The sequence below is a fragment of the Panthera leo genome, chromosome B1 (assembly GCF_018350215.1).
Source record: "Panthera leo isolate Ple1 chromosome B1, P.leo_Ple1_pat1.1, whole genome shotgun sequence".
NCBI lineage: Eukaryota > Metazoa > Chordata > Mammalia > Carnivora > Felidae > Panthera > Panthera leo.
The window spans coordinates 120,014,667-120,039,451 of NC_056682.1; the positions used below are offsets into that span (position 1 = coordinate 120,014,667).

A 24,785-nucleotide genomic window follows, 5' to 3' on the forward strand; every position below is an offset into this window, starting at 1 on the left:
GAGAAAAGAATGGTATAGTTAAGAATGGGAGGGGGGGGCCTCTCACTCACTTCCACATTCTAGCTTTGACAGGAGCTGCTTTCTTTTGTGCCCCTCATTTCTGTGGCTTTTCTTCCTTGGCTCCAGTTTTCACACACCTCTAGCAACCATCCTCCCTCCCCTTTCTCACAGCAGTGTTAAAGGATTCCTGCTGTTATTCTTCCCATACTTAACTATCCCCGCTTGGGTTCTTCAGTCCTGCACATGTTAATAAATAATCCCTCTATTAATTTTTTTCAGTTAAAATCTTTGATGGTGACATCTGTTTCCTGGTAGGATCCTAATAATTACATGGAGTGGCCATAGGAAATAGATTCTATGAGATGGATTTCGGAACTGTGTTGCTCTCATATTGCAGAGAATACAAGCAACCCCTTGCCAAGGAAAAATAATAGATGGCAATTTATGGCAAGCAGAAGCAACATAATGACGCAATTTTTCACCAGGGATGATTTGGTATGGACTGTCAATGGAGGGAAAAGCTTTTGGAGATCAAGTGTCTCTGGAATTTAGTTAATATGGTGCCAACGGGAATTATGGAGATGGGAAGAGGGGCATACAATGGCTTTTTTGACTGTCCTGGACAGCATGCATATGCACAAAGACAGGGTTACAACTCCAATAGTAGGCACACCCCTACAAGATTCTGAAAGTAATCTGAGGACACTGTTTGAGAAAGTGTGGAATCATAAGACTCAAGAAAGACTGCAGACAGAGATGAAGCTGAGAACTTTAAATTCCCAAGTATGTTTGAATCATTAACTGAGGGAACCTGTGTTCCCTTGTAAAAACAAACAAAACTATAACAAAATCAAAAAGAAAAAGTTTAAGAACTTTACCTGAGGCAACTGCCTTACAAATGTCAACTTTTCTCAGCACTTATGCCAACACCCCTCATTGACTGCCCATAAGACCAATAACTAGAGTTAGATCCCATATGTAAAAGGAATTCTAGAGAAACTATTTCACACACAAAATTATTATAGAATCTTGCCAATATGTATCAACTTGGGTCCAGAAAGTACCTATGGAATGGATTTTAAGAGTTACTAGACCAAGAGCAACAAAAAAAAAAAAAAAGACTGAATCTGACTGAATTCATCAACATGGTTGTATTCATACAGGATTCAGAATTTAATGTGCTATTTCAAGTGCTTGGGGTGGCATTAAAAGCCTGTTAGAATAGATACTTAAAGCTTAGACTCCATGACTATGGAGTCAATATGACTAGATTGTCAGAACTTGCCTTCTATGATGGAGAAAAGGAGTCAGGAGGCAGACCTTTTCTGTAAACAGCTAGATAATAAATACTTTAGGCTTTGAGGGCCACATAGGATATCTTCTTTTTCTTTCTCTCTCTACCCTCCTGCTCCACCTCCTTTTCTTTCTGTTTTTTTTTATAACCCTTTAAGGTATAAAAACTAGGGGTGCCTGGGTGGTTCAGTCAGTTAAAGCATCCAACTCTTGGTTTCAGTTCAGATCTTGATCTCACAGGTCCTGAGATCAAGCCTCACATCAGGCTCTCTGCTGACAGCACAGAGCCTGCTTGGGGCGCTCTCTCTCTCTCTCTCTCTCCCTCTCTCTCTCTCTCTCTCCACTCCTCCCCTGCGTGCTCTCTCTCTAAATAAATAAACTTAAAAAAATAAGAGTATAAAAAGTACTCTCAGCTAACAACCTGTTCACAAATAGGCATTTTGCCTATTGGCTCTAGTTTGCTGACCACTGCTCTATTCTAATATTCTCCTCACTAAACATTAAGAAATTCAATCATGAAAAGCTCTGTGATATCTCTCCTGAATAGCCTGGAAATTATAACAATTGGACCTTTGAATTAAACTTTTTTATGTCAATGAAGAATAATGAAGTCCATATTGGTAGAGAATGGATGGCATCATTTAATCATTAGAGGCAATTTAATCAGCATATTTTTCATTGCAGGGATCTGTTGTGGTAACTAATTGATCCGAAGGTCCTTGTGAATGAAATATATGTATAGCCTATGGAGCTTTAATTTTACCTTTATAATCAAAACAACTCTAGATTTGGGTGCAGAAAATGACTTGTGTTGCAAGAGTGGAGATTCAGAGTCTTCTCTCTGGTTTACAGACTCAGAGCACTTTGACTGAAGGAAGGCCATGTCCCTTTGAGAAAGGATTCTTTTATGCTGCTAAACGTGTATACAATGAATCTTCCTCCAGGCATTTCCCCAGAGAACTCCAGCCATGTGTAGTGGGATAAAAGAAATACCCATATCTCCTAGTGCTCATTAGTTACTGATCTCTATTGACACAAATTCCTTGAAGACCCAAAATGTCAGCATGGCATCCTGGTAAGAATGGGAACTTAGGAAAGTCAGGTGTAATGACAAATGACATCTTGCCTTGGGTATATTTAATAATAGTTCCAGGGCGCCCATAGAGATACCCTGTGGGCATTTTTTAAGCCAAGAATGTATAGTGGCAGTACATACAGATAGCAAATGGCAGAATCCTCACAGAGAATGAAGGAATGTAGGGTAAGAAAAACATAAATAAGTCCCTAGAATTGTTCAACTCCATCTATCCACCACCCACTACCAACATCATAAACTAAAACAAATACTATGTTCCTGGGATAACTGTAAAGACTGGTGCCACCTAGAAAGATGTGAAAGATGTAATAGTAGTTATATCTTCACATCTTCATTTAACTCATCAGTTTGCCAGTACAAAATAACTGCAGATTTTCATAAACATAATTAGGTGTTGATATCAACTGCTATTCTACACATGATACCTTTACTGGAGCAAATTAGCCAGCTTATAAATATTGACCTGGTAAATACTTTCCTTATAATGGCAATCAATAAAGATAATAAGCAGTTTGCATTCATCTGACAGGGGCAGGAGCACCTGTCATTGACTTACTCCAAGGCTATGCTCTCTGTCATAATAAAATCTACAGATATACCTTACGGTATATCATAATACATACGTAATGTATAATTGATGCCATGATTCTAATTAAGTTGACTCATAAAGAAAGAGAAAATGCCCTAGAAGCTTTAATATGACACATATGTAACAGAGTGAGTGCTAAACCATGTTGAAGTCCATTGTCCTGTAACACTGGTAAACTTTCTACACATCCAATGGTTTAAGGAATATCAGAATACCCTTATTTGTTTAAAAATAAGTTGCTGAATCACCACTGAATGGGCCTTTTTGCATTCTGAATGAAGCATATGTACCTAGGCCAGCATCCTGACCACTTATCAGGCAACCAATAAGGATATCAGTTTTGAGTGGGGCCACAATAAGAATGAGTTCTGCTACAAGGCCAGGCTGCAGTGCAAACTTCCCTGTCATTTGGGCTTTATAATAATACTATCTTGTACTTCTGATAACTCTCAATAAAAAATCCATAATTCATACCCCGAAGGTTTTGGAGAAAGACTATGCTTTATTCTTCCAATGATCCTTTTCTATTGGAAAATTAACTTGTGAGTTATAAATGGGCCCAGAAAGAGATTAAGGTCTGCCTATAGGACACTAAGTGTTTATGAAGCCTAACTGGTCATTCATAAACTGGGTGATATACGACCCACCAAATTACAAATTTGGTTGTGAGTAACCATATTCAACTGGGAAACCTAAATAATAAATACACAACCAGACCCATGTAGATATGTATGGGATAAGTTCAATGAGCATGTGGCTAAAACTTCCATGACACCAGATCCCAATGTTTTACCATCTTTCCCTCCATACATACCTATAGCCTCATGGGGAATTATTTAACCTGTCAATAGAAAAAAAGAAGCATGACCACACTGTTTGAGTGGGTCTGAAAATATACTGTCAACAGTCCAGAGTGAATGGTTGCTGCATTATAGCCCATTTATAGTTGTTCCTGAAGGAAAACAATGAAAGGAAATTCTCCCAGTTAACAAAACTTTGGGTTATATCTCTCAAATGTCTACTTTGCTTTGAAGAAAAGACCTGATCTATAATCTACTTTTAGAAAAAGAAGAAAGAGTGGAAAAGAATATGCTCATTTCAGACTTAAAATATACAAATGAGGTTACTAATTAAGAAAACATTAAGAAGACATACAGAGGGCCAACAGACACATAAAATGATCAGGGAAATGCAAATCAAAACTACAATGAGATATCAACTCACATCTGCCAGAATAGAGAAAATCAAAGGCACAAGAAACAAGTGCTGGTGAGGACGTGAAGAGAAAGTAACCCCTGTGCACTACTGGTGGGAATGCAAACAGATGGAGCCATGTGGAAAACATGATGTTCCTCAAAAGTTGAAAACAGAACCCATGATCCAGGGTATTTACCCCCAAAAATATAATAACACAAATTCAAAGGGATACATGTACCCCTATGTTTATTGCAGCATTATTTACAACAGCCATATTATGGAAGTAGCGCAAATGTCCATTGATGATGAATGGATAAAGAAGATGGGGTATATACACGCAATGGAATATTATTCAGCCATAAAAAAGAACGAAATCTTGTCATTTGCAACATCATGGATGGAGTTAGAGGGCTTAATGCTAAGTGAAATAAGTCAGTCAGAGAAAGACAAATACCATATGATTTCACTCACACTCATAGGTGAAATTGAAGAAACAAAACAAATGAGCAAAGGGAAAGTAAAAAAAGAGAGAGAGAGGCAAACAAAGGAACAGAATCTTAGCTATAGAGAACAAACTCTAGGGTACTAGAGGAGAGGTGGGGAGGGATGGGTTAAATAGGTGATGGGGGTTAAGGAGTGCACCTGTCATGATGGGCACTGAGTAATGTACAGAATTGTTGAATCACTACATTGTACACTTGAAACTAATGTAACACTGTATGCTCACAATATTGGAATTAAAATAAAAAACTTAAAACATTATCTGGAAAACACGAGCCTACAAGTTACTTTCTTCCACGCAATGATACCCTTATATTCTTTGTGATTTACATGAAGAAAAGATGTATTTGAATTCATGTTTCCTAGTTTTTTTCTAAGTAATTGGAGCAGTATAACAAGTATAACTGGACAATGTAACGACAGGTATTACCAACGCCACAATGGTAATCAACAAATGCTTGCTGAGTATTTGTTAGAGTCACAATAGGTTCAAGGTTATACCAGTTTTTATATGGTTGTAAGAAAATTCATCTTGGAAGTATCTTGCCCTGTGGCAAAGCACTTTCCACAAACATTCAAAGTTCATTTCAAAGAAAAGCATATAATTAAACAAACTTAGGGCAGTAAAGGTAGAGATACTGAAGACACAAACCAGAGATATCCTTGAGGAATTGTCACTAGAACTAAATTTACATAACTACATGGGTTGTCAATTACACAGAAAAGTACACTAAAAATTAATTTCACTTTAGTTTGTACCTCAATATCTATGACTATAAAAGATAAATCTGCTAAGAAATTAGTAAAACTTGAAAAAAAAATATGTCCAGAGTGGTAACTCCCTAAGAGAGAAACTCAGCTATTTATAACATACTTAAACTCTATTGATAATGATATGCCCATATTACCTAACCCTAAAAATGTACAAAGACAGAATATGATACAAATCTAAATCAGCCACTAATAATTTCAGTAAATCTCTAATCTAAAAGTTGAATCTTCTTTACGTGACCAGGAAACACTAGTGAGGACCAGGATTCAGGATAAGCTTGCAATTAGTATCCCAGTTCTTACTTATCGTTGTTCTGTTTAGTTTCTGTAGCATATAAGGGCATATGCTCTTGATAGCTCTTGGTCTATGGTCCAAGGTCTTCTGTGTTTGGTGGTAACTCTGTCTAATTCTGAAATCTCATGTTATAAACTCACAGATATACACACCACATTAGGAGTGCCAACTCCAGGAATAATAAAGGCAATATCTGATTTCCCCTCTGCCTTATTCTTTTATTTCTCGATTGTTTAACAACTTAAGGACTGAAGAGGGATATTTTTTGTTCCATCCCCACCACCATCCCTAATACAAGTCTCTGAATTTTCTTTACTAGAAAGTGGCTTAACACTTAATTATAAATGTGACATATTTCAAAGGAACTGAAATTCCATTCAATACTAATAATATACAAAGGGCATTCACATTAATTTTATGGTACGTATGTTTTTATTCATAGTGTTACAGTTTTAAGAATAGTTTTTTAGCTGAATTGAAGTCAAAAACAATATTTTACACTTAAAACATAAGCTAGAATGTTGGAGAGACTTGCCCAACATCACACCAAGAGTAAGTCACAGAGCTGGGCTTAAATTCACATCGACTCCCAACTCTGGCTTGGGTATCAAACCATAGTACAGGTAATATTCTTGAAAAAATGAACTAAACTGCAGTCCGTTTCTTGACGTCCCCAATGGATAAGAGCATATGATCCGTTGATCAGATTAAAAAGAGAATTAACTTTAGGTACATTGGCAAATCTAATTTTGCTGTCCTAGTTCTAAGCTAGAGAAAATTGTTTTGATATTCCCTTGTTTCTTTGCTCTATCTCACTTCCCATTTCTACCTCTTTTTTTCAAAACACAAGATGATGGGGGGGAGTGGTGGGTGGGTGGGTGGGAAAGGTACAGCTAATCATGGCTAGAGAACAAGACCAAATAGTTTCTTTTTCTTCATGAATTCTTTTCATGGACTTTAGGGGAGATCCAACTGTGCAAATGAATGCTGTGTAGTCTCTATTACTAAAATATATAAATCAAGGGCATGACAAATATACTCCATGTCCTCGAATTATAAGGAAATCTTGCATTCTCATTACATAGGCTAATATGTGATTATTATTTAGACACTAATGTCTTTCAACAGTTATGTTAGGTGCAGAATTACATACGATGTCATAATATGAGAATATAACTGAGTCAGAACATACCTTTAGCAAAACCCTCCCTAGGAAGTTTATCTCACAGCCAGCCTACTGTGGGGATTGTAAAGTGGCTATATAACAGGAATATGTTGATACCAAATTAAAAAACAGGAGAGTTTTCTACTCATTTGTTGAAAGTAACACCAGCAAGCATGTAAAACCCCACCGCTTCCTGATGTTTGCATCCTCTGTAGCCATTTTTGACTAAAAGGGAAACAGCAGACCTAGCAAAGTGTGTCTCTTACCACTCTCAGAAGCAACCCAAGGCCTCCTGAGGCCTATACTCTTGGTAAACATGACTTCTGGGTAGAGCTCACACAGTAGCAAAGGATCAAAACCCTGGGCACCTCGAGAAACGTCCTCCACCATGCTAAGCATGTGATAAGAGCCATACTGCCCTGTTGTGACTCCATTCTCTTCTCATAATGTGGTCACGGGCTTACTTGTATCAAAACCACTTTGGGAGCTTGATAGAATCAGAATTGGGATTGGGGCGCAGCCCAAAGAACTATCCACCTTGTAACAAAGTATCCAAAGCATCCCAGTAATTCTTAGGTCCACTCAAGTTTGAGAATAACTGTAGTCTTTTTTTATACAGATAGTACTTCTAGCACTATATTTGATGACTACAGTTACAGTTATTATCTCTAAAATTTTGCTGATGTATAAAAACACAGGATTTTAGTCTTTCCTAATGAGGAAAAAAAATCCAAAGGGCTTATGTTGTTTGTTAAAGAATGAATGCATATTTATAATTCACTAAAGTCTCTAACTTGCTCAAAGTCTGCCTTATTTCACCAATATGATTTGTTTATGAGGGCCAAATTCTCTGTTTCCAGACAAAGAACACAATATTTGAAATTATATATCTAAAATGTAGGTTGTAATTCTAAAGTGAATATTGCGTTTATGATGTTCATCCAAAACTAAATAAAGTAATATAAACTGTGATTTGGGGCAGGGGGATTTAAGCCATATGTGGTTAAATAAAGGCAATTTTAAAAGTATTCCATTTCATGCTAACGTTTATAAAAATTGTTTTACTATTATTATTAATTACCATAGTCTAGGTGCCGTATTAGGAAAATTAACAGCCCAGAAGTCAGGCACTAATCTGGTTACAAAAGCCAAAGTTACAAAAATTAATGTTCAGTTACTTTACCCATGGCTGATATTTTGCACCAGATTAAATACTGAACTCTATTCTGAACTAAAATAACGAAGCACAGGAAATTCCTGATAGGGCTATTTTCATTAATATTTGACATTTGGAAATGTATAATAAAATCTATGCATGAATTCTTTAAAAATGTAAAGTTTCAGACAAAGAAATATGATTTTAGAATATGAAGAACCAGAAAGAATTTTTTACATTTTCTATATTTCTTCTCTCCTATTAAAATGTATAAGGAGAAGCTTTACACCATATAAAGTTTTAAAGATAGAGCTATCAAGAATATATGAAAATAAATGTTTTAAATTTATTCTTAACTTCAGTAATCCATTTTATTTATTGAGTCAGATGGCTTAATTACTTACATTTAAACACAGTGTAGAGAAGAGCTATCCAAATAATGAATTTTCCCCTATATATTTTTTCTGAGTGTGTGAAAATAAGATACTACTAGTAATTAAAAATCTTGCAGCTTGAACTTGAGGGATTCTTATATTTTAATGTAGTTTACAACTGCAGGAAAGTTGAAAATCAGCAACAGATTTAAAAATACAGAGACGAAGGATACCAGCTCATTCACTGGAAATTATTGATACTTCCAGATTAATCAGATTTAACAGATAGTCATCCCTAACCTTCTTTATCCGGATCTTCACTGCTCTAACATTACCTTTGCTTTAATTTCTTTTTTTAAATATTTTAATTCAAGTTAGTTAACATGCAGTGTTATATATATTAGTTTCAAGCGATTCAGCAATTCCATACATCACCTGCCACGAGTGAGCTCCTTAATCCCCACCTCCTATTGAAACCATTCTAACCTTTTACAGTCTCATTCATTGCTTGGATTTTCAGATCAAGGATTCTGAAATTTAGCAGGATAATTTACCATAATCATCCAAAAGTATCATAATGATGACAAAAATACCTCAATATCAATTCCCTAATCATTTACATATTTTCATATATTTACTAAATAACCATTTAATGTTCATTATCCAAAACAATTGTTCAGACTTTAAGAGATATAAAGATTATGAAGCACAATTCCTGCCCTTGAAGGAACTTACATATTATAAAAAAAGAAATAGATTTTTAGAAATTACCTTAGCACAAGGTAGTTTATTATAATATTGCATTAAGATCTGTAGTTGAAGAATCTTTATTTATCCTAGGGTTACTGTAAAAGTATTATCTTGGAAATAAAGTATCAATAAATCTTTCGGTCTCACAAAATGCAGAATTGAATGGTTTACAGATTTAAAAGATTTAAATTCTACAAAATGTCTCTTTTGACATAAAGAATTGAAAATGTATCATGAATGAATGTGCAAATCACACTGAATATTACAAAACCATATAAACAATGTGAGCTTTTTTATGTATGCACACACACACTCAAATGATTCAAGATGCATATTATCAACACTTTGAGGGGAAAACTGGTATATTATAATTTTATCCCTATTCTCTATTTTTCAATGTTTTACAATGCACATATATTACGTTTATAAGAAAATATCCTTAAAAATTATCCCATATGGTTCTATGCATGGCTAACCAGCCTGGCTCCAACCAACTTTTTATCATTAGGAGAAAATAGTCTCAAAATAATTCCCTACCAGGATTAGAACTGGTTCATGTTCAGATGTTAAACTAAGTGGGATCATAAAATAATACTAGTGACCTTTTGTAAGGAGGGCACATCTAAATCAGTTGTCTCTCAGAGCACTTTTGCCCTTTGAGGGGTCGGGACAGATGTAATGGAGGCAGATATGGCATCTCGCACAAAGCCCAGAAGAAGTTTAGCCAAATATTTCACAACAGTTTTCACTCCTCAGCATGGTTAAGCTGTTTCAGTTTCTTAACCTGAAAAAATCAAGATACTGATCCCTAATTCCGAGAGACAAAATCTGAAGCCTGTATGTCAGACTACGTCCTGGCATTCAGCAGTCATTGATAAGCATAGCAGTGAGTGTGACAATGATGATGGTCATTCTAACAAAGGCTACCTAAATGTAGCTAGTACCTAAACCGTGCCAATGGCTGTTCCGGTGTTTCATGAGAATTAACTTCTTTTAACCTCATAACCACCCCATGAACAAGTGCTCTTCTTATCCCATTTTGCACTTACGGTGCCTGAGGCACTGAGAAAGTAAATACCTTGCGGAAGCTCACATCTCTGTCCTAGTAAGAACTGTAATAGCAGCAGCAGCCAGTAGCATTAATGATAAGGATTATTAAACTGGTAAAAACACCAAATGTGAACAAAAGATAACGGGACTTTCTTTTGTATTTCACTGTAGAAACAACAGCGAATTCCAGAGAGATCTTTCAACAATGAATAAGTATAAATCTTGCCAAGGATGACAACCTAAGGGTAATATTGATATGCTCTTTAGACTTATAAAAGCTTACTTCCTCATGGTTATATCCAGGGTTTTATCTAGACCGGTGGTGTATGAACGTCTGATGGATACAGCCCTAACTGTGGGATTCATGCTATTCTTTGTCCTTGTGGTGTCCACATGTGCTTAAAAATCTGCATTCATTTCCTGTTGCTGCTGTATAAAATTACCACAAACTTAGTGGCATAAAGCAACACAAATTAATTATCTGACAGTAGAAAAGGTTAGAAGTCTGAAACTGGTCTCACGAGGCCAAAATCAAGACATCGGAAGGAATTTGTTCCTCTGAAGGCCTTAAGAAAGAATCCACTTACTAGCATTTTCCAGTCCCGAGAAGCCATCCACAGCTCCTGGTTAATGGCCCCATTCCTCCATGTTCAAGCCAGCAAAATTGGGCTGAGTACTTCTCATGTTGTCACATGTCTGATACCCAACCCCCCCCCCCCCCCCGCACCCCCTCCTCCCGCAACCTCTCTCTTTCACTTATAAGGGTCTTTGGGATTACACTGGGCTCCCTGGATAATCCATGATAATCTCCCCATCCCAAAGTAAACTGTTTAACAATCTTATTTCCATCTACAACCTTAATTTCTGTTTTCCATGTAACAGCATATTCAGAGCTCCAGTGATTAGGATGTAGACACCTTTGGGGAGGCTTTATTCCATCTACCAAACAACAGAATACTACTTTCAGCTCTAGTTCTTTTCTTCCTTTCTTAAAATCTTCTGAAGTAAAACAGATATATGTACAAGTATACCTTCTGCCTCTCCTCACAGAATATTTGCAGGATAACACTGATTAAATAGTTTAAATGATCATTGTTTAGATTTCTCCTTGAGTCAAAATAAATGATACATTAGAAGAATTTTCTAAGAGTCAATTACCAGGGGGTTGAAAATTCCTTTGAGGATGCAAAGCATTAGGCAGATGCAAATTATTAGCCTTGCATCTTTAGAGTGCTCTTTATGGTAGGCATTTTCAATATATTTTAATCACATCTGTATTATAGCCTTGATGATTTTAAATATCCTAATGGCCTTCATTAAAGACTGTTTTTCTAGCATTATGTTGTAGATATTTTACTTCCTATTATTTCACTCACCTCCAAGGACCTTGAGAGCAGCAAAACTTTCTAAATGTTTACAACTGTTAGTTAGAAACAGTTGTGTCTATTTTATCCCTTGCAAAAAATGTTTCCATGTTGACCTACTAATGGTAACATTAGTTGCTTATTTTCTACTAAAATGGCTTTCTATATACATGCTTACTTCACTGACTATAAAAATGGAAATGTCCACATGGGAGGATGCTTTTCTAAAATGGGTGCACACATGCAGTTGTGTGAGAATAAAATGAGTTCATTTCAGAGAGTTATAGAGTGGCTAGTAAGCCAGGCTTTGGAGTCAGGCTGTCTTGGAATCCAAATTCAGCCAGCTTCAAGCAAATAATTAACCTCTCTGAGCTTAGATTTCCCCCATGAAACATACAGATAATAGCACCTACAAAATCAGTTATTGTGAGAATTAAATGAGATAAACTATATAGAGGATTTATCGTCATTCCTGACACCTGTAAGTGCTGATGAAAACTTCATTTCAACACTTTTTTTTAAGTTGAAATGGGTCTTTGGAGGACAGCATTTGCCAGTGGGTGGGATCCCACTTCCCAGAGACATAGTAGCAGGGAATCATGGAGCGAGGAAGTCCTTCCCTTTAGAATACTTCTTTAATCCTGACTCGGTCAAGGACAGCATCTCAGATTGGAGCTCTTGTAACTTCATGAACTCCAATACTATCAAATAGAGGTTGACCTGTGTGTCCAGAGCCTGCCCTTACTTAAAATTGTTTCAAGACTAGTTTACTTTCAGTCTGTTTATTTGTATGGTCACCTTCTCTTTATGGCAAAGGGTAATGATTTTTTCATTTATGGTACTGATATAAATGTTCCTTTAAACCATATGTAAGCTGAAAAAAAAAAGTTAGTTTAAAGAAATTTTTTTTTCTTAAACAAGAGAGTACTATAGCCAAAAATTTGAGGAAGGTTTTGTGAGAATGACTGAAATTTGCAAAACTCTGTCCCAAGGGACTGTACTCATGACTGCATTCTGAAATGAGTAGTGACTTTCTGGAACAGAAGTTATGCATCAGGAATCACCCCCAATAGTCACAGTAAACACTCTTAGCTGTAGCTCACCCTGCTAACTAGTTCTCATGACTAAATTATTGAGATCTCAGAGGCTGAAGGTTTCTGAGTCATCTGATGTTGACTTAGAGTGAAGATAAAAAGAAATAGTGCCATTCAGCTTTTCCATACCTATTTCACTTAAATACAGTCCCTGAAGGCTGGAGCTACCTTTTTATGTATTTCCTGAGCCTAGCACAGATCAGGAATACATGTTTGAAGAGTGAATGAATGAAGAATAATTAATCTGGCATAAGATAATGAAGGCATTAGTCCACTCTTTCTTGACGAATATCCTCAATCCTAAATGCCCAGAGAAAGCAATTTTAATTTTTTTAATGTTTATTTATTTTTGGGAGAGAGAGAGAGAGAGTAAAAGTGTGAGTAGGGGGGCAGGCAGAGAGAGTGGGAGACACAGAATCCAAAGCAGGCTCCAGGTTCTGAGCTGTCAGCACAGAGCCCGGCACGGGGCTCGAACTCACGAACTGTGAGATCATGACCTGAGCCTAAGTTGAACACTTAACTGACTGAGCCACCCAGGTGCCCCAAGAGAAAGCAATTTTAATTTCTGCAGTGTTATTCTCTTAAAATAATAGATACTAATTGAACTATTATTATGAGCCAATCATTCTCATAAATAATTAATATGATCATCAATATACATAATGTCTCCTGGGCATCACAGCGATCACAGCGTTCATTAGTGACAGAGCCATTAGGTGATCATGTGCTTTTTTGGCTTCAAATCCAGTGCAATGGAAAATATTTCCTATATTATTAAAAACTGTTTAGTCTTTCTTTAGATTAGTAATAGTCTTGTATGGATAATGATCTATTCTTTATCCAAAAAATCACTGTGGATTCTCCTTTTGTTTTTAAACATTGTGCAATAATTTATATGAAGAGAGAGCAAAATTGAAATATTTATAAATGACAGGTCACCAAATAGCCAAGCAAATGTAACTTTAAAGTGCATACACAAATAGCAAATATATTAACACTAGAAAGCTGAACAAGTAAAACTGTTAAAAGTAAACACAGAAAAATAAAAAGTAGAAGAATATACACTGTGTTTTTTCCTATTTTTTGGTCACTCTACATATTTTCAATTACGTGTATGTATTATTCTAGAAAAAGAATAATAAAGTTATTTCATCTTCCAGATACAAATGGAGGATATTAAATTTCATTTACTTTTCTACCCTAATCATAGTTTTTCTATTTGCCCCAGAAGATTTTTTAATACGCTAAGTTATATTAAAAGGTTATAGACATTTTAGTAAAAATAACTAAACTACTTGTTATCAGATTAAAAGTTAATTTAATATTGGAAAATGCCCTAAATTATCTTTGTGTGACAGGTTTTGTGAATTTTTAATACTTTTTGTCATAATCAAAGAAAGCTCTTCTGCAAACCAATTTGAAAAAGAAAGCCAAAGCCAGGGCTGTTATTATCTGAGGCTAGATTTACACCCCAGCAATAGGGCCTTCAGAAATGGCAACGACTTCATTTATCCTTTTTTCATAAATTTAACTGGCTACTTTACTGTCACTCCCGTGCTACTAGCTAATCAGCAAACATCTCTTACTGTGCTTACCTCTGCTGAACGGATGCCAGAGGCTACGCCTTCCTTTCAAGAGCACCCGATCTATCAGAATAATAAAAGTCACTGTCATAGTAGTGTTGCTTACCTGAACTGTTAGCCAGTCTCCAAGACATAAAATTGTCAGTTTAAATTATTTGCATTTGTATCAGTTACTGTTTTTTCCATTAGGAAAATATTTCAGCAATAATTTATTTGGGTGACTTCTAATAACCGATACGCTTGCTTCAAACGTGTGTTTCATTGACACACATTTCTAACATGGAAACAATCTGGTTATGTCCAAGTAGTCAAATTGATATTATTTTTGGAATGTTCTGATGAATAATATGCCGATTTTTGAACAATGTGAGGTCACTTACATAGCTTACATGATTATTCACACAGTGGCAGGTTTACATAGTCTGACAAATGAAAATACCTGCAAAATCAGTTGAGATGCATACATGCTATTGAAATACCAACTGCGTGAACACACACAGTCCAAAATATTCTTATATTTAGAATGCCTTACACATGTTCCCAGTTTCATTTCATTCCTACTTTACTTTCCCCAACAGATAATCCCCTTCTGATTTTATTCCTATTTTCTCTAACACATCTCACAATCAAAGCTCTCATTTGAATAGTTAGAATTAATCATAAGGGAATTAAAGAAATAGGCATATTGTGTGTGTCTTACTCAACCTGTCAATGCCATTTTCCCTACTGTATACCCTCCTCTGTTTCTATTCTTATTATACGCCCACCTCCCTCTCATTCAAAAGATGGCCAGGCCCAAGAGCTGAGGAAATCGCACAAAAAGCAGTGTTACCGATCTCGGGCTTGAAAGAACCATCCTCTCAAGAACTGCTTGCCCTTTAACAGGGATGAAAACGTGGTGCAAAAAACCCTCTTTCTCTACCAGTGTTCAGATGACAATGCATTCCATGGTTAAATGTGTTCGTGAAGTATTGGATTAGAGAAAACTGAAGATACATAGTTGCAGAAATTTATCAGACCAGTATGGAATGTCCCAGTATGCACATTCAAAACTTATTTCACAGAACACTTTCTCCAAGGAACACATATGGTACACAATACAGATTGAACAGCACAGTACTAAAAAAAGAAAGCCCTGGAAGCATGAGCTCAGGTTTTCCAGGTATTGGCCATCAGGTAAGAGAAATTATGAATCACCCTTCATAATCTCCCACGTGGCCCACCATTTTCACCTAGCAACAGGCATGACAATTATCAATCACAGAGCACCTACTATGCTGCAAGTATTACCAAATGTTCTTTCCTCTTTTCATCATGAGTACAGAGAGGTCTTGTAACAGAATTACCTAAAGAATGAGGAGCCTAGGTTTTTATATGTACCAGTTGAGAAAATTGTTCTAAGGAGTCATAAAGCAATAAAATATTTTAACGTAATAAAATGAAATATGAACACACTTTTTAATGAATCTTCTATATTCTCCTAAGCAGAAGCAGGAATGAAATATGTGTTAATAGCTAACTTCACAGCAGACTGGTCCTCACAAACGAAATAGAAAAGCTCTCCCTTTCTTTCTATAATTACACGTGCTTTCTAATTACCCATAGGTTACTCTCAACCAGAAATTTGCTTAGGAGAACCTTCCTATTATTCTTCGGACCCTGAAAGATTGAAGTGAGACATTATATAGATTTATACTCTATTAGGAGTAAACTGCTTAGACATAATTCAAGCAATTCTGAAGATATCACTAAATCTTTACCTATATAACTAAATCAACTGTTATTTTTACTTGTATGCTATTAGAAATGCCTTCATCCCAAAAGCTAAGAGACTTTGAATCCGCTATTATCCAGTTTTTGTGTGTGTGTTGGTTTTCTTCTTTGCAGGGAGGGGCAGAGAGGATGTATGATAATATACTTTATAGTTGTAGGCTAAATCTTCAAGAATAAAGAAATGAAAATTAATCACATTTTTATTTTATTAACGTTTATTTATTTTTGAGACAGAGAGAGACAGAGCATGAACAACAGGGGAGGGGCAGAGAGAGAGGGAGACACAGAATCTGAAACAGGCACCAGGCTCTGAGCGGTCAGCACAGAGCCCGACGCGGGGCTCGAACTCACGGACCCTGAGATCATGACCTGAGCCGAAGTCGGACGCTTAACCGACCGAGCCACCCAGGCGCCCCAATCACATTTTTATTTTAAAAGAATATGATGTAAAATTCTTGGGGCGCCTGGGCGGCTCAGTCGGTTAAGCGCCCAACTTTGGCTCAGGTCATGATCTCGTGGTTTGTGAGTTCGAGCTCCACATCAGGCTCTGTGTTGACAGCTCGGAGCTTAGAGCCTGCTTCAGATTCTGTGTCTCCCTCTCTCTCTGCCCCTCCCTTGCTTGCGCTTTGTCTCTCTCTCTCTTTCTCTCACTCTCAAAAATAAATAAACATTAATTATTTTAAAAACTGAATTCTCAAAATGGGAGAAAACTGTTCTTTACCCATTAACTAGTTTCCCTGAAGACAAAACACAATTTCACATATAAAATCACATAATTTGTTTTCCTGGCAGACCATAGGTTTCATCCAGTTCAATCTGTAGAGAATAACCAGAGAAACATGTTTGAGATATTATTGTGTTTAATAGAACAATTAGAAAGGTTAAACAGGAGAACAAAAAAGGACCTTTACATGAAGCCCTCAATCTTGAGATTCAGATGTGACACCAGAAATACAGACAAGGAATCCTGTAAACACATTCCATCTAATAAAAGTGAAATTTGAATACTGAAGGTATTAATACCTGCCGTTTGCTAAGCGCCTGCTACAAATGCTCCAGGCATTTTACATACAGAATTACATTCAATTATATCAAAAATAGATATGTTTCTTATCTCAGATATAAATAAATTGGATTTTAGAATTTTTTTAAGTTATTTATTTGGAGAGAGAGTAAGCATGAGTGGGGGAGGAGCAGACAGAGAGGGAGAGAGAATCAGAAGCAAGCTCTGTGCACTCTCAGCGTGGAGCTCTAAGTGGGGCTCGATCTCACAAACCGTAAGATCATGACATGAGCTGAAATCAAGAGTCCACAGCTTAACTGACTGAGCCAGCCACTCGGGTTCCCCAAGAAATTGGATTTTAGATGAGTAATTTGTTTAAAATTATACAATAAGTGACAGTTTCAATATTTGAGTTGATATGAATAGTTACAGATATTGATATAGAGAATCAATCCACAAACATAGACATATTTAGTTATCTTGAAAATATATTTACGGTGTTAAATTGGAAAAATGTATAGGAAAACAGGTGAGAAATTAGGAGAATAGGTGACTGTTCTATAATACAATAAAAATCTTGATATATTTTAAACTGCAATTCTATATGTATATCCAAAGATCTATCTTAAATTTCTTTTAAGGGGCACCTGGGTGGCTCAGTCAGTTAAGCTTCCTACTTCAGCTCAGGTCATGATCTCGTGTTCGTGAGTTCAAGCCCCCAGTCTGGCTCTGTACTGACAGCTCAGAGCCTGGAGCCTGCTTTGGATTCTGTGTTTCCCTTTCTCACTGCCCCTCTGCCGTTCACACTCTAGTCTCTCTGTCAAAAATAAATAAAACATTAACAACATTCCTTTAAAAAGGTTGTGCATGCTTTTTTTTCATTGTAACATCTTATACTGTTTAAAACTAATAAAACATTAGATATTTTCCTTCCTATAATATTAATGCAAAGGTAACAATTAATGATTCAAAGAATAAATTTTGTGAGAAAATTCATTTACCTGGAAAGACATTTTAAATATAGAAAGCAAACTCTTGTTACATTTACTCGTAGAACCACAACAGGAAAGTTCAACTTTCATGTGGTTATAACATGAGTGAGTGGAAAGTTTCCAACTTCGTCATGTGGTTTAAATAAACCAAGTTACTATATATTTCTTCTGAAACCTAGGACCTTTTATACACAGAATTTTCTACTCAAATTAATCCAATAGAAGATTTAATAGCTTTTAAAGTTGATTCTCCCCAAATAAGTATATAAATATAATACAATTCCAATGCAATGAAAGGCATCTATTTTTATTGGTGCAGATCCAGCAAATAGAAGATGGCTCATGAGCCAGAAATTCTTGGGATCCTGGCACCAGTCTCTTTCAGGTGCCAACAGCTCATTCTTCCTGATTCCCCAGCTTCCTGATGGTTATAAAATAGCAGATGCCCCTGGCCACTTATGAAAACTGGTTCCCATAGCCTAGTTAGGAAAATTATTCCTGGTGGTCCAGACTAGAGATCGCTCCCAAATCCTTTACACCAAATATGTAAAAGCTAATTTCCTATATCAAAGTTCTTTCTGCCTAAAATGGCTAGATTGCTGTCATTAAGTGTCTCCAAAGCAAATGTTACACAATATTCCAATTGTTTCATGGAAGGGGGAGAAGTAGATAAAATAATCTAACGTAAGTAATGAAAAACTAATAATAAATAAGAAATTTATGGGATTTCTTAAATAAGAAAATTATGGAAAAGAAGATCCCTCAGGGGGCACCTGGGTGGCTCAGTAGGTTAAATGTCCAACTTTGGCTCAGGTCATAATGTCACAGTTCATGAGTTTGAGCCCCGTGTTGGGCTCTGTGCTGACAGCTCAGAGCCTGGAGCCTGCTTCGGATTCTGTGTCTTCCTCGCTCTCTGCCCCTCCCCCACTCATGCTCTGTCTCTCTCTCTCTCTTTCTTTCAAAATTAAACATTAAAAAAAATTAAAAAATAAAATCAAATAAAGAAGATCCCTCAGGAGAACTTTCCTTAGCAGATATTGGCTTGGAAATAAACAAATACATGAGTGGAACAGAATAGACAATTCAGAATGCAGATTCCAGGATACATGAGACTTTGTGGTATGGCAAAAATGGAATAGATGACACTTGAACAATGTGGGGGTTAGAGGCATCAACCCCATATGCAGTCAAAAACCCTCCTATAACTTGTGATTCCCCCAAAACTTAACTACCAATAGCCTACTATTGACTGGAGGCCTTTTCAATAGCATAAACAGTCTATTAACACAGATTTTATATATGTATTATATACTATATTCTTACAATAAAATAAGCTAGAGACAAGAAAATATCAACAAAATCATGCAGAAGAGAAAATACACTTACAGTATTATACTTTATTTATTAAAAAACAAAAAACGTGTATAAGTGGACCCTTACAGTTCAAATCCCTGTTGCTTAAGCATCAACTGTATTTCAGTTTACTGGGAAGAGTATGGTTCATTTAATAAATGCTGATTTCTCAGCTGGCTTTAAGTTTGAAAAACTTAATCCCCCAGAGGGACTGCGATACTAGCTAGTAAGTTATGCTACTTTTATACCTCCTCTTTCTTCTTGACTAAGATTAAATGTCATAAGCATTCTCTCTGTAGGCCTTGATTTAAATACATTTTTAAAATCTGCTAGAAGTAATATGCTATCAATTTTTAAGGAAGTAAAAACATCCTATTAAAACTATTAAAAAACACTATTGTAATTTTATGATTAATACAATTTTATAACTATATAATTCAAAATTCTAAACTTCTTAATAGTGCTTAACTCTTAGAATATTAACCTTTGAGTGAATTATTTCCTCACCAACTCTAGGGACTTTAAATTTAGAGACAAAAATAACTGCATGGATTTTCTTCAATTTCAGTAATCAAGTGAGATAACTCCAAATATTCTTATCAGGAGAACCACTAGACTTAGAAGGCATCCTATTCTCAGTGCATAAAAGACCTGATTCACAGATTGTTTAACTTTCGATGAAAGATGCAGAATAGACATCATCTTAACAATAACTCTCTAAAAGGGAAGAAGCTTATGGAAACAGAAGAGACAGTATTTGAGAAATACAGGTATTCTAGCCCCAAATGTATTTTTTTCCTCCAAAAAAAGAGAAAGTCATTCAAACTACCTTACCTAAAAAGAATATGAGTGTAAAGATACCACAGTCATCTTATGGAGACCAGATCAGAAAAACAAGTGCAGGTGGCCTGGAAATGGAAAGTCAGAAACTAAGACTACTCCCTCTTTCAGTCCTCCTTAATTCTCTCCATTCATCTTGCTAATGATCCATCGTGGACAAGAGTCAACTGGCTGTCATCCTCTATTGTGTGTCATTAAACATTATCCTTCCCCCTTCCACTGACAACAGTCTTATTATCTCTTGTTTGAAAGGAAAGAAAGGCTTTGTTGAGTCCAACAAATCTGTAAAAGCAGACAACACACATCACTGGCCAGTAAGCAAAGGCAGCAAGCTGCCTCTTAAATGCCTATACTTGACCCAAGTGACTATTTCCAGGAATCTGAATGACCCACGGTTTTACCCATTTAACACAAGCACGGATGGATGGGACATGATAAAGGATGGTTCTCAGTCTATAGATAAGTGCCTGGAGTAGTGAAAGTTTTAAACTTTTATTGACAAGTGATGAGAGAATTAAGGAAATTATCTCATTAACTGAAATAAAGGTAGAATTTTGCCTCAATTTTATCTCACTGACTTTCTCATTAGTGATGCAGCAGTTCGCTAATTGTACTAAAAATGCAGTTGTCTCCTGAAACTTTTAATCAGTCTATTAAATCTAAATAAAATGTGATCAACCAATGAGGAAAATGTGTAAACCTTAGGGATTTTGCACAGTCACAAGAAATACTCTACAAGTTGTCATTCTAGTGACATGATTTTACAGAATCATACCACTTTGATGTGGTATGTTTCTTTCCCACATCTTTGATGTATTTCTCTGCTCTCTAAACTCTTCCTAAAAGGTATGATGACTTGGAAGTTACAACTTTAATAGTTTAGACAAGTTCTTGTAGGAAACGAAATAACACAATGAATTATTAAATATTTTCATATAATTATACTGAACCATATAACTTCTTGTTCAAAGTAGGTGCTAATTTGATGCTCTCACCTATCAAGGTAATGTGATATCCATATCATATGAATTCAAAGTAGTAACACAATTAGTGGCAGCTATTAAAAGAAGGCCAAAACTTCAAGTGGTCTTGACACTATGTTATTTTTCTGACAGTTAGGCATGATCCTTTCTATGGCTATATTAGAACAAAAAAAAATGAGTGAAAATATTGATCCTAATCAAAGGATGATGCTTAGTCTTCAGCACGGATCATAACCCCAAAATGAGGCACATGGCAAATGAAATTCCAAGTCAGAAACTATTCTTGTACTTTTTTAGTATGTCTTCTTTATAAAGCAGAACACATAAAAAATGAAGCATGGGAATTACTAATACAGAGAAGCAGAAGAGCTTAAAAGAAAGGAAAAGATGACAAAGTATGATAAAACATAACTTATTTTAATTAATTGGATACAAAGGAAATCTTGTAAAAGACCATACGTAAGGCATTGATAAATCACTTCTTAGGATTATAAAGGGAAGTGGTCTTTCTGGATTATTTCAGTGAGGAGCACTTGAAAACAACAAAGACATTTCTATTCAGTGGTAAATGTCTAAAAAAAATCATTCTTTTTATCTGAGTGAAAAATAAACACAAAGCGGGTATAATTCCATATAATATTTGGTATTTTTACCACCTGGACTATTTCAATGTCTGCAGTGAAACTTGGATACTATTCTTTATATTTAGAATAGGAAAGAATTACAAGGCCATATAACAGCTTATTTTTAAATAATAACTTCTGGAATGTTTGCCCTTCCTATTCTTATTTCATAGCTGTCTCTAAAATTACTGTATGATATTACATAATATATAAAGTAATAAAATAGCAACTGTAACTTAGGTAATCAGGTAACAGCTATTTAAATTCTTAAAACGTGTGACTTATATTTGGCAGGAATGATATTCTTTACATTGGATTTTTTTTAAGCAAGCAGTAAATATTTGGGTAGATTCTCCATCTTCTTATAATTCAATGAATGATCCCATAATTTTCAGTTTGATGCTTACTTTTCCACATATATTTATATTTTTTAACTAGATCATAACTGGTACTGTGATATGGGTAAATAAAACATGCTCTCAATTTGTCTTAATCATTCCCATTTTATTCTTTCCTGTAAATGCCCTAGTCTAATGCCCTTTTAATCACTCTATCCTTAGTTCTTCTCATTGTGGGTTTTTTTTTCTCCTCTCACAACTATTACCCACAATATTTCCCCAAGGATATAGCACTATCTTTCTACAGGAAGCCATATGCCCTAATTTGTTTCATGTGGGAACTTGATGGCTTCATTCAAGTTTTCCCCCAATTTTATTTTATTTTCTCCATAAACAGAGAGTTTGTTTTCTCCAAACAAACTCTATCTTTTATATGTAAATATTACACTATTGACCAATGACCTAAGCATTAAAATAATAGCTAACATGTACTAAGCAATTACTATTTGCTCTGGCACCCTGAAAATCACTTCACATGTATTTTCTCTTCTAATCCTCAAAAAGACTCTTTTGAATAAGGATTATTATTGTCTCCACTTTTGCTTTTTAAATGGATAAACTGAGGTAATAACAGATTTAGTTATATGTCTAAGATTGAACAGCAAATAATCAATAAAGCTGGACTGATGTGAGGCAATCTGAGTCCATAGGCCTTCAAAAGTAGGGCATGATCACCTACAATGTGTTCAGATAGATGTGGTGAAAAAGTTCCCCCTGATTCTCCAAGTACACACCACATACACTGCTGTTTAAGTCTGGAACCCTAAGCATTAGATATTACAGAATTATTCCCGTTAAAATGAAAACGCCCTAAGAGAGCTACCTCTCTTTTAAAATCTCAGCAAAAGCAACTTTATCTGAACGTTTCCAGCTGGTCTGAAGAAGGCAAGTTTTACCAGTTGCCAGAACAAGAACCAAGGTATTTTCTTGGAAGGAGAAATCAAGGTTATTTGCTATGTTAGAAGACTGAAGACAGAATAAAAAGCTTCAAATCTTCAAGAACTTCATGACAGAGAGAGAGACCCAGACAAACCGTGTCTCTCACAAGTTATACATAAGCATCGAGCACATGGTGAATCACGGTAGATGCCTTCTGGGTTTTTTAAAAATTTTTTACTGTTTATTTTTTTGGGGGGGGGGGCGGAGAGAGAGAACACAAGTGCACAGGGGAGGGGAGGCGACCCAGGGAGACACAGAATCCAAAGCACACTCCAGGCTCCGAGCTGTCAGCATAGAGCCCAACGGGGCTCAAACCCAGGAGCCTTGAGATCATGACCTGAGCCGAAGTCAGACACTTTACTGACAGAGGCGCCCCAGATGATTTGTTTTTAAGCTAATTATGTATTTAACTCCCTTCATAAAAGGCATCAAATAATATTAATAAAAAATACACAAAAACTACGGGGTGGGTAACAGTCTGTGCTTTAATAAATAAACAGTCCTTATTGAAGGTAGTAGTTAAATTTGTTTCTAAAATCACTAGGTTTGGAATAAAGCAAAGAAAGAATTTCTCATTTGGACATTGGTGGCCAGTATCTAGTTAAACATAAACCAGAAAAATACATTTCTAAATAGAATTTTCATCCACTATGCACATTTTTACATTGTTTTAGTACTAGGTATCATATCTTTCCTGCTTCCATTAAAAGACAAGTTGGATACTCACAGTGTTTACCATTTTATACTCACATAACTACACAACTTTTGTAGGGGGATAAAAGGTTGTTGGTGACGTGATGAATAGATGATCTTCAAATAATAATTAGTTATGTGACCATGGGAAAATCACTACTTGGGTCTCAGCTTTCTCTTCTCTAAAATGAAGCAGTGAACTAATTTCACCACAACGTGCCACATTAAGCTAAAATCTACCATGCTGTGGTAACATTTGTCCAAAGCAGACAGAAAGGACACACAAAAAAGCTCTCCATATATGAGAAGAATTAATCAGAACTACTCATAGAAGACAACCCATGCCTAGGAAGAGGCATGGGTTAATACCAAAAGTCAGCTCCTTGTAAGAAAAAAAAATGTAATTACCTTGGCCAAAGGAGGTAAATGAAGCAAGTGATAAATACCACATTGGGAAGGAGCAAAGGAGATGGGGGAAATTACACAGGAGGCACAGGAATAATCAGAACTAAATACTGGGTCGCATCACTCTAGCATTATTCACAATAGCAAGTACCTCAAAGTATTACCTGACTATCGAGGGGAATAAAAGTCATTTTCTGGCTAAACCGTTCAATCATGAAGTTTGCACAAATCGTAGCCCATTCTATTTAACTAAATTGTTAAGCTGAAATCATAAATGTTAGCACATCAAGATATCGTGGGCTCTAATTTTTTTCTTCTCATTTAAATCACAAACATGCTTCCCATTTTAAGAAACGCAGTCTTTTAAAATGTATTTGTCAAACATGCACACTATCCAAGAGAAGCAGCATGACCTTTAAAAATGCTAGGAAGCTATGGAGAATTCTATTCGGCTAATTAGTATTTTCAGATTTTCTTGTTGTATTTCTCACTGTGAACAACTCCA

The 24,785-nt window shown here is 35.8% G+C and overlaps 1 protein-coding gene across 1 annotated transcript in view; it reads right to left on the reverse strand.

Annotated features, from left to right (window-relative positions):
- The window catches only part of BANK1 (B cell scaffold protein with ankyrin repeats 1), a 307,751-nt gene that overhangs the window by 282,031 nt on the left and 935 nt on the right, over positions 1–24,785 (reverse strand). The gene's annotated exons all lie outside the window — the stretch shown is intronic.